The sequence below is a fragment of the Thamnophis sirtalis genome, unplaced genomic scaffold (genome assembly GCF_051295495.1).
Source record: "Thamnophis sirtalis isolate CommonGarterSnake01/CBP01778 unplaced genomic scaffold, rThaSir2_p1.2 scaffold_14, whole genome shotgun sequence".
In the NCBI taxonomy this organism is placed as follows: domain Eukaryota; kingdom Metazoa; phylum Chordata; class Lepidosauria; order Squamata; family Natricidae; genus Thamnophis; species Thamnophis sirtalis.
In genome coordinates, this window is record NW_028261394.1 from 34,162,436 (window position 1) to 34,173,933 (window position 11,498).

Sequence of the window (11,498 nt, forward strand, 5' to 3'; positions counted from 1 at the left end):
GAGGCCAGATACCCCTAACACCCCTTGGAGTGTGTGTTCTGTTAAGATACAGCCTGTTGTGCCTTAAAATGGCTTCCAATGTATTTCCGTAAAATGGCTTGTACTGTATAGTGCAGTGGAATTGCCATGGTAATGGCTTCACAGTACTCCACAAGGGGGATCCCTATGGTAAGGGGGGAAATACAACATTAGAAATTACGTTTGGTCCAGACATTTCCCCCCTATAAATAAATACCAGGGCAACAGATATTGAGCTTGACAGCTGGAAAGCTGGCAGTCCAGGTTCAAGGCCTGAGCACCATGCAATGGGGTGAGTTTCCATCCTCACCTCAGATCCTGCCAACAAGCAGTTTGAAAGTATGTAAATGTGAGTAGATAAATAGCTACCACTTTGGTGGGAATGCAGTAGTGCTCTATGATAACATGATGGACTCCTCATGACTGCAAAAATGTCTTTGGACAGCGCTGGCGCAATGGCTTTGAAATGAAGATGAGCATTGTCCCCCCTAGTGAGCAACGGCAAGCAAAGTAAAATCCACAGGTGATCCTTTACCTTTTATTTTTTGGCTTTCATCTCTGGATTAGTTTCTGCACTTGCCTCACTTTGTTCTGAGTAACGTGGAGAGATTTTCTTTGGAAAAGTATTTGGTGGCAGAATACTGAAAATGATGTCTCGGGAGAGTGGTGTGATAAGAGAAAGGATGATAACAAAGGAATCTAAGGACTTCTTGTTAAGGAAGTTGGAAGGATGAAGCTATTCATTTCCTCTATATTTGTGTTGATATGTTCTACTGCAATAGGTATTGTTTTGGGAAAGTGTCCAGGAATGCCAGGAATGACAACCCTCATCCCTAAAACGTCCACTATTATGAATTTGAAAAGCAGTAGGATGCAGTCATTAGTAGAATGCTTTCACTGAGCTTCTGGCACAGTAGTTAGAGTGCAGTACTGCAGGCTACTTCAGCTGACTGCTAGCTGCAGCTCAGCAGTTCAAATCCCACCAGGCTCAAGGTTGTCTCAGTCTTCCATCCTTCCAAGGTGGGTAAAATGGAGACCAGATTGTTGGGGGCAATAGGCTGACTGTAAACTGTTTAGGGAGGGCTGTAAAAGCACTATGAAGTGGTATATAAGTGTAAGTGCTACTGCTATTATCTGTACTATTGGACCTAACTCTATTATCGTTAAAAGATTACAACATCTTTTTTTGTTGTGCTGAACTTTTCACATTGCAATTGTAACCCTCCTTGAAATATCAAAGTAATTTCAGGGAAGACGACCAAGGCAGCAGTGCACAAAGTTTGTGACATGGTCCCAATGGTTTTCATTTGACAAAGTGTTGAAGTATCAGTTCAAAAACTAAGAACTGGACTTCAGAGCAATTTTAGGATGGAACACAACAGTTATATAGCCAAAATTTGAATGTAACCTTCAAGCCAATGATTGGAAGTCACTTAAAGAGAAGATTACATGTAGAAGGAAACACATGACCATCTACAAAGTAGGCTGCATGGCCATCCTGTTGATACCCAACATTTTATAGAATAAGGAAACTTTTAATGAACAAAGCTCGTGCTTGCAGTCTGCCTTTGTATGAAATTAGTTTCTTCTCAAATGCCTGTTATTCCCGTTGTTAAATTACTTCAAGTCATGCTCGAAGGCATACATACTAAGCAACAATCAAGCAGGAACAACACTTTGCATATCATTAAATGCCAAATTCCCTCCAATGTTTAAGGGTAGAACAGTAACCAGAAAAATGCATGGGTTTCGTTCTGCTTTTTCCCTTTGAGCCAATAAGCAAACACAGAGAAATATTTGCCAAGTATCAAATATATCATTAATATCCCTATTCTCTTAACCAGAAGTATGGAATGATGTCTTCTCCTATGGCACTACTGGTCCTACTGTTAGTGTAATTGGTGCCTTTAGTGGAGAATCTACGAAGTGAAATATCAATAAAAACAAGACACTCTAGGAATTCTGACACTCCTTTTGCATGATAAGGGTAGAAAAAGGAAGTGATACTGATGTGATAAAACTGAGTGATTAATATCAAGGAGGAAAAACAATAGCAATAGCAATAGCAGTTAGACTTATATACCGCTTCATAGGGCTTTCAGCCCTCTCTAAGCGGTTTACAGAGTCAGCATATTGCCCCCAACAACAATCCGGGTCCTCATTTTACCCACCTTGGAAGGATGGAAGGCTGAGTCAACCCTGAGCCAGTGAGATTTGAACAGCCGAACTGCAGAACTGCAGTCAGCTGAAGTAGCCTGCAGTGCTGCATTTAACCACTGCGCCACCTTGGCTCAGTGGAACTATTATATTATCACCTTACAGATATATTTTTGATCAATGCAATTATGAAGTCTTTGGGACTGCACCTCCAAGCTTCTTCTCAATTGCTCTTTACACATTTGTTGATGACATTATTATATTATATTGCATTGTATTGTATTACATCTTCATATGTCCTGTCATCTATGATATATGAAGATGTAATATAATACAATGTAATATAATAATATCAGCATATAATATTATCATATATCATACACCATATACTATACATCATATCAATAAAAAGCTGCTTTATTTTAGTAGTTAAGAGACCAAGATAGAAACTGGGAGACCCTGAGTTCAAGTCCTGTCTTAGGCACCAAAACCAGCTGGGTGAGTTTGAGCCAGTCACTTTCTCTTAGTACTACAAAGGAGGCAATGGCAAACCACTTCTGAAAACATTGCCAGGAAAAATGCATAGACATCTCCATGCAGTCTTTAAGACAAGAGTGAATAAAGAAAAACTTTAAAATAAATTTAAGAAGAAAAAAGTGCTTATATTTATTTGGAGAGATTTTCTTTCTATCAAAGACTTCCTAATAATATTAACTAAATCCTGTGATACTCCCCTTTTTCATAGGCCTATGAGCTATTAATATGACTATTATTATTAATAATGTTATTACATTGCATCCAGTTTTGATAACAACAAGTACATTGGAAAACAGCTCAAAAACTTACCTTCTACTGCAGCCCCAGTGAGTAAAACAGCTGAGGTACAGCAATCTGCTCTGCCACAACTATCAGCTGGGCTTCAAATGAAGGGAATAAAGGTCAGTTTGGTGCAGGGATGAGCAGATGGGCCCACCTGATCGTTGGAGCGAACCAGTTCACTCTCAGTTTATCTTTGGAGCTACCGGTTTGCCCGAACCGGTCCAAACCATCTGAATCCCATCCCTGCCGAAGCTTTTAAATTCACAGAGAGTTTGAGACACAAACAATCAAGTTTCCAGGAAGTCCAGCAAAGTTACAGCCCAACACTGTTGCCTACTAAGCCAGCTATTCCTGTCTGGAAATTCTGACAAATTAAAGAAGAGTAGTGTATTCTGAAGACCTAGAAAAGAGCTGATCTCATTACTTGTTAATCTCTTTTAACACCTGAGTGCCTTTCAACTAAATTACCTCAATAAAAACCATAAGTACAAAAGAGGAGGAAGAGGAGGAGGCTCAGCAAGAAACTCAATTCCTTTTGCTCTTTCTCCCTTTCCCAGTCTTGCAATCCCAGTAATTGCAAATGGCTCTGCAACCATTAACATCACTGAAGTTTATTCGGAGAGCAAAGGCAGAGGCAAATAAAATCAACTTTGCAAAATTAGAAGAACTCAACCGCTCTTGTCTTTGAGGCATCCAGCTACTAATTACTAAAAATTGCTTTCTGGTTGAGGGTATTTTGGCTGTAAATCAGGGAAAGATGCTGCAAGTTAAGCAGTAGCAAAGTAAAACACCAGCTGGCTTTAGCAAAGGGAAATGAAAGGTTTTTTTGGGGGGCGGAATAGTATGGCTGGAGAATAGGAAGCTGGTGAACAATCTATAGCTTTTTTTCGTTGTTCCTTCATGGGGAGGACAAAGGAGAAAGGCTGGTGAGAAAGTGTTTATACACTTTGTTGAAGCAATTACATAGAAAAAGCCAACTGCCATTATGTGCTTTCCGAGTTGTTCCCACAAGCTACTGTTTCTAGTTTCCCCTTTGGTGCTTTCCTTCTACTTAATATGATAGTTGGCTTTTTGCACAGTGCATTGCTGCAAAGTGTCAAGTAGTTTGCCCTTTGTATGAGCTCTAATGACTCTGCATTGAAAAGATTTGGAGGCTCTCTTTTTTTTATGACTGTCAGCAGCCACTGGAAAATTCCATGCTGGAAGCTTGCCATTAAACATTACTCTGGCCTGGGTTAATGCCCATGTCTTAGTAATTAGAACTGAGAAAAGTAACAATAACTTTGCGGGTAAGTTTTCCAGCAACTAGGAAAATGTGGGACACTCTTTTTTAAAAAAAGAAAAAGGCTTTCCTATTATTTACCCTGTTTCCCTGAAAATAAGACAGGGGTCTTATTTTCATTTGACCCTCAAAATAAGCACTTGACCTTATTTTTGGGGAAATCTTATTATTTTTGAGGTGCAGGAGGCCCCTTAACCTCGGCCCACAGATCAGCTGATGCAGAGAAGGCTGGACGTTCTCTCTGTTTCTGGAACACTCTTGCCAGCCCTAGCGTTGATGGGCCTGCTTCTCTTTTTTCAGCGGCCACTAAGAGAAGTGGCGCGGTAGATAGGGTTTGTGGGAGCGGCCTCTGTGATGCTGTTCCATGTGGATGGCAGGTGCATGTGGGGTATCTGGGGCATCTTCCCCCTGGAAATGGCAGGGACCAGCTGCACACGCATTTAAATATTTTAGGGGAGGGCTTATTTTGGGGGAAGGGCTTATTGTAGCACATGTGCTCAAAAGCCTGATTAGGCTTATTATCCAGGGAGGATAATTATTTTCAGGGAAACAGAGTAGCAAGATAAGTTTGCTTCATGTTCACCTGTATTGATAGAATATTTGTAGCTCAGGGTCAAACTGCTCTCTGAATTTGGTGTGGGTCTTTTTGCAGACTTTTCATTAGCAATAGGACTTAAGACTTATTTAGCACCCCATAAGGCTTTACAGCACTCTCTGGGCAGTTTGCAATGTAAGCATTATTTGCATATTGCCCCCAGCAATCTGTGTCTTCGCTTTACTGACTTTGGAAGGATGGAAGACTGAATAGACCTTGAGTCCAGTCAGGATTGAACTCCAGGCTGTTGGAAAAGGTTGCATGCAATAGTACATTCTAACCACTGTACCACATGGCACATTTCCTAACTAGATAATACAGTCACGACACTGATGATATTACCTAGTTGGACAATGAAATATCTGCAAGAAAACAAGCAAGCTCAAAAAAGCATCAAGTACTCCGCATTTTCCACCTGTTGTTCCAGGTTGTGGAGCAAGAAATAAATTAATTTGCACCACCTTCATTCCTCAGATTGTTTACTGACCCTTTTAGATGTTTCTCTTGGTAGTGATGTCTTCAATCAGGGATTGTAAAGTGAATATGTTGATATCGTAGTTCAGGGGTGTCAAACTCCTTGCCTCTAGGCCAGATGCATTACATGCTGGCTACCACAGCCCCTGGTTTAGCGAAGGGGGAAAAAGTTGTGATATATCATGTGATGACATGGGTTTAACACCCCTGTCGTACCTGATGTATAGCTAATGAATAAATAATCAAATATGAGTTTGGGTTATTAGTTGTGATCTTTCCCAGATCGTAAATGTAAAGGTTCCCCTCGCACATATATGCTAGTCATTCCCGAATCTAGGGGGTGATGCTCATCTCTGTTTCAATGCCAAAGAGCCAGTGCTGTCCACTATCACATGGACATGTGACCGGCATGACTAAATGCCAAAGGTGCACAGTAAGAGCCGAGGTGGCACAATGGTTAGGGTGCAGTACTGCAGCCACTTCAGCTGACTGCTAGTTCTGCAGCTCAGTGGTTCAAATCTCACCGGCTCAGGGTTGACTCAGCCTTCCATCCTTCCGAGGTGGGTAAAATGAGGACCCAGATTGTGGGGGCAATATGCTGACTCTGTAAACCGCTTAGAGAGGGCTGAAAGCCCTATGAAGCGGTATATAAGTCTAACTGCTATTGCTATTGCTATTGCTAGTACACTGTTATCTTCCCACCCAAGATGGTTCCTATTTTTCTACTTGCATTTCTAACATGCTTTCGAACTGCTAGGTTGGCAGGAGCTGGGACAAGTAACGGTAGCTCACTCCATTATGTGCCGCTAAGGGTTTAAACTGCCAAACTGCTGAACTTTCTGATGAATAAGCTCAGCATCTTAGCCACTGAGCCACTGAAGATATAAATGTTATAACCCATTGACATATCTACATGTCTTTTTACTTATCTACATATCCTTTATCTGTCTACCTTTTTATAGATAAACTTATTTATAAATTACCAAAAGGAATTTATAAATAAGTTTATCTATAAAATAAAGACAAACAGATGCCTAATCAAATTCAATGCTGCCCAAGCCAAATGTGAGAAGGAGGAGGGAACCAGCACACATTTTTATATTTCAACAATTTTTATACCATATGTCCTGAACATTAAAAAAAAATAGCATTAAGTGCGGAGGACAGAGCACAGGAAATATAAAAAAAAATGCATAGGGGATTTTCTCCAGAAAATTACTATGTCTACACAGGAGTGTGATCCTACCACTGGTTAACAACTGGTTTGCTTTGCACATGCTTGCTGTGTTCCCACATGTGCTGAATAGGCCTGATGCATGCTGCGTGCAGTTTACTGAGAAATCAGTAAACTGCCTTCCGCAGGAGGCACGGAAATCCACTCTGCCATGCCTATCAGCTGAGTTTCAGAAAAGGGAATATAGGTGAGCATAGCGCAGGGGCAGGCAGGAGGGCCCAGCTGAAAGTCGGAGTGAACCCGGTTTGCTCCCAGCTGATAGTTGGAGTTACCAGTTCATTTGAACTGGTCCAAACTGGTAGAATCCCACACCGGACAGTCTACATCTTTTGTAGTCTTTTCCCCCCCATTAATCCTCTTCACTTCCACCCAGTGGTGGGATTCAAATAATTTACCAACCAGTTCTCTACCCTAATGACCAGCTGGGTAGGCAGGGCTCAGTGGTCATGTGATCATGTGATCATGTGGGCATGTGGGCATGGCCAAGTCAATGTCAATCAGGTCGATGGGCACTTCGCCTTAGTTGTTACAAAGATAATAAGGGTTAACTGGAGAGAGAGTTTCTGTAAGCAGGGCAATAAAGATTAGGCTAGAAACAACACCAGAATGTTTCCTTCCTGTCTTCCTTACAGGAGTAAAGTGGGGAAAAAACAAAAGATTTCTTCCAACAACTGGTTCTCCGAACTGCTTAGAAAGTTACCAACCGGTTCTCCCGAATAGGTGCGAACTGGCTGAATCCCACTACTGCTTCCACCCTATCCAACGTTTTGACCCATTTGTTTCTAATATTTCCTTCCTAAGCAATAATTTTAAATGAGTTAAAATAATCAGCTCTTGTTTCAGTTTAAAAAAAAAAAATTAAGATTGTTTGAGCATAAATTTAGCCGGTTGGGAGTTACTGTTTTGGTGCACTTGTGATGGTATCAACCCAGCCATGTGAAACTGGTTATTTGCAAACTTAACTATAGTTATTAAGTAATCTTGTTTCTTGGTCTCCACTTATCAGATTTTCTATCTTTTTTTTTTTTTTTTGGTTGAAAAGATGGCCTCAGTTAATGAAGATAATGAACTGTGATGTTTTCTTAATGTACAATTCCCCTCTCTTTTCTCTCATTCTTTATTATCACAAACCTTTAAGCTTCTAACACATCCTGGTCATCAGTGTTCTCTCAAATACATTGAAACATAATACATGCTTAATTGTACAATGCACCTAGTCTTTAAACTAAATAGGCATTTGCCAAAGCTCTCATTATAACAGATGCCCTCTGTAATTGGAAGGATATTTTCCAAAAATTAGCTGGAAATCAGTTTAATTAAAGTTCGTAAATTACTGTTGAAGTCACAATCCTGCTACAGTGTAATTGACACTGAATGATTAAATTTGCCATATTGAGCTCACAACAATAGCATGTGTCGCTTTTGAAAAAAAACTATTTATAATACATGAAAAGAGATACTCTCAGATGATTTAAAATATAATATTCTTCTTTTCACTTGAGTAGACTTTTGGAAAAAAATGGGTTAGAAGATGATGCCATGCACCTTAAAATGAAGGGACGGTGACCTTTTTGGATGCAAGGACACCATTAGGATTGGGCAGACGTGGGCATGGGCAGAAGAAAATTCAATACTTGGTTTAATTTATTTAAATTTGTTTAGTTAACATTATGCTTAATTAAATGGCAAGGGTATGAATACTGAAGCAGATCAGTGAAAGCATTGATTCATTTCGGATCCCCAAACTAGATTGTCAAAAAGAGCTGATCCCTTCCAAAAAAATGGGGGATCCATAAGACAGTTAGATCAATTTAGAAGTAATGGACTCAATTTTATTCAAAACAAGTATCCAATTTAGAAAATCAATTTTATTCAATGATTCAGCTGATTGGACCTTCGACTGGATTTCTAAACTGAAGCTATAACATGAAGTACAGTAATAGAAGCGGTTTCAAGCATTTATTTATTTATTTGTTTATTTATTTTTAAACTCACTCAAATAATACAATCATAAGTCTGAAAGAATTTTTGATGGTTGAAGCTTAGGTTTTAGGAAATGAATATTCAGTATCCTGGATTTAGACTATAAAACTGTTGTGGCCTTCCTGCGGCCAGAGGAGGTAGCAGCAGAGTCGGACAGTGAGGAGGTTGGGGAGGAACATGGGCTGGTCCTGGGGGCTGAGGAAAGCTCAGACAAGGGTTCTACGTCAGAGGCAGAGAGGGAGTTAGACAGCAGTGAGGCAGAGGAACAGCTGGAGCCTGTTCCCAGTCTGTGCATGCCCAGAGCTGCCAGAAGACAAGAACAGCTAAGAAAACAGAGTTGACTTAAGAGTAAAACAACACCTTAGAGGTGATTGGCCCCTCCCATAGGAAATAAAAGAGGAGTGAATGGGGAGTGGGCTTTTGCAGGAAACAATTAGTTCATTCGGTCCAGAAAGTTCTGTTTGTGATTATAAGACTCTATGCAAAGTTTTCCTTTGTTTGGGAACTAGTTTTCTGTCAGTGCTCTAAACAAGATAAGGTCCGTGTAGATAAACATTCCTCCAAAAGACTGTTTGCTAAAGCGTTGCTGACTGTGAATGAAAGGAATTCACAGTCATGTAAATAAAAGAGGGTTTTTTGGGGCCAAGATTTTGCTTCTTGCTTTCTAAAAGAACCTGAGTCTGACCAGAAACCAATTCTTGGAAAATGGTAATTCTGGATTTCAGATGGAAATTAAAAAAAAAAAAAAAAATGGGAGACTGAAGCAGAGAGGGAGAGATCTTGTGTCTGCATTGCACTGAGAAAATTCTCCTTTTGAAAGATAGTATTTCTCTCTTTCTTTTATTCCTCTTGCCATTCCACCACCACCACCGCCAAGAAGAAGAAAAAGATAAGGATGAGTCATCATTTATTAAAATGAAATGAATTTTCCATTTGCTCACTTTCCACCTCAAAACATTTCTCTCTAATATTCTTCAGGCTAATTTGTCCAGTCTCATTAGATGATAATAAAATCTTGGCACAAGGCAGTGGGAAATGCTGGCATTATAGAGCTTTACAGTGACATTAAGGTGAACATCTGTTGCAGCTCTTGAACATCATTTAGCATGCTTGCAAGTTATCTTTATGAGCTTGGGAATACAGGGTAGAAGCTTGCATATGCTGTGCCAGATTCTGTTTTGCGTTAGAAGTGGTCCTGTCCACAGTAGGAATATATCTCTCATCAGGGACCAGGGCTTATTCTTCTGATGTTGAACTCATAATGATGACCTTCAGAGCTTAGAAATGATTATGGTGGGATATGTTAGGACACAGATAGCAGAGGAAAGAAGAGAAGGAGAACTCAGAATGGTGCAGAATGAGCAGTAAAGTTTGGAAAGGAAAAACTGTGTTATTAAGATCTGTGCTATACACAGAAATGGTAAATATCCTAGCAAAAATAACATGAAATGCATTGCAAACCCTAGTTGTTTGAAACAATGCAGTACATGGTTCCACACTCTAAAAGAAATGATCATTATGATAGGAAAGAATGTGGTGGCTCAGTGGCTAAGATGCTGAGTTTGTCACTCAAAAGGTCGGCAGTTCGAATCCCTAGTGCCGCGTAACAGAGTGAGCTCCTATTACTTGTCTCAGCTTCTGCCAACCTAGCAGTTCGAAAGCATGTAAAAGTCTCATTTTGATATAAATATGGCAGGTTTTAGAGGGACACCGTGGCTCAGTGTCTAAGACAGTGACTATGGAGATGTCTTCGGACAGCACTGGCTCTTTGCCTTTGAAATGGAGATGGGCACTCTCTAGAGTCGGGAGCGACTAGCACATATGTGCGAGGGGAACCTTTACGTTTATCTATAGGAAATAAAAGTATTTCTCAGACTTTGCTACTTTAAGGCTGGCTGGGAGGGTTCTGGGAGTTGTAGTCCACACATCTTAAAGTTGACAAGGTTGAGAAACACTGGAACAGAAGAAATACTTCAAGAAGTTAATAACTGGTAGGAGTGTGATTAGATTACATTGGTGCTTAATAAAGCTATATTTATGCAGAGTAAAGTTTGTCTTCTTCATATTTACTAGGATTGTGCAAAGCTTAAACGTGGAGAGCTTATTTAAAGACGATTTGATTAAAACTCTTGACAATTTATAGGGTTTATCCACGTGCGAAATTTGCTCCCATTCAGCAAATGAGATCAATTCAGAGCTTCAATTATATAATGAATTGAATATGTTTAATTCTCACCTGAAGTGGAGTGAACAGGCTATTTTTAAACTGGTGGGAAATAGGACAGGGCAACATGTATACTGTATAGGCACATGGTCCTCTTTCAAGGGACCAAAAAATAATAATAATCTGAAAACCAGGCACTTTCTCTGATATTATGAAATGTTCCCATTAATCTTTTGCAATATTCTTTGTTAGGCTGACCTGGAGTCCTGTAACTTTTGCAGCTCCTAATTGACCTTTGATAGGAGATGATTAGGTATCTGAGTTTTCATCACACTGGTCACTTGCATGGAATAACTATGCATATCATTATGAGTGAAAAGACAGTTTGGAGTGAGGTTCTTGGCTGTCCTGTCATATTTTATTCAGTTGAGTAAACCAAAGCAGAGAAGCAAAAAGTCACTTTTGCTAGTGTGGTTTATACAGGGGTGGGCTGCTGGGGGTTTGCAGGGGTTGGGAGAACCCCTAGCTAAAATTCTGTGCAGTTTGGAGAACCCCCAAATCCCACTCATGGCTGGCCCCACCCACCCCATCTCGCCCCTCCCAGGAGTCCCCACTTGGCCCCTTTTGGATGCAGGTAAATGCAGGGCACGCACAGAGGCTCAGGGAGAGTGAAAAATGGGCGTACCAGAAGTTCAGGAAGGCCAGAAATGGGCACATTTCCAGCCTCCAGAGGTCCGTTTTTGCCCTCCCAGAGGCTCAAGGAAAGCTTCTG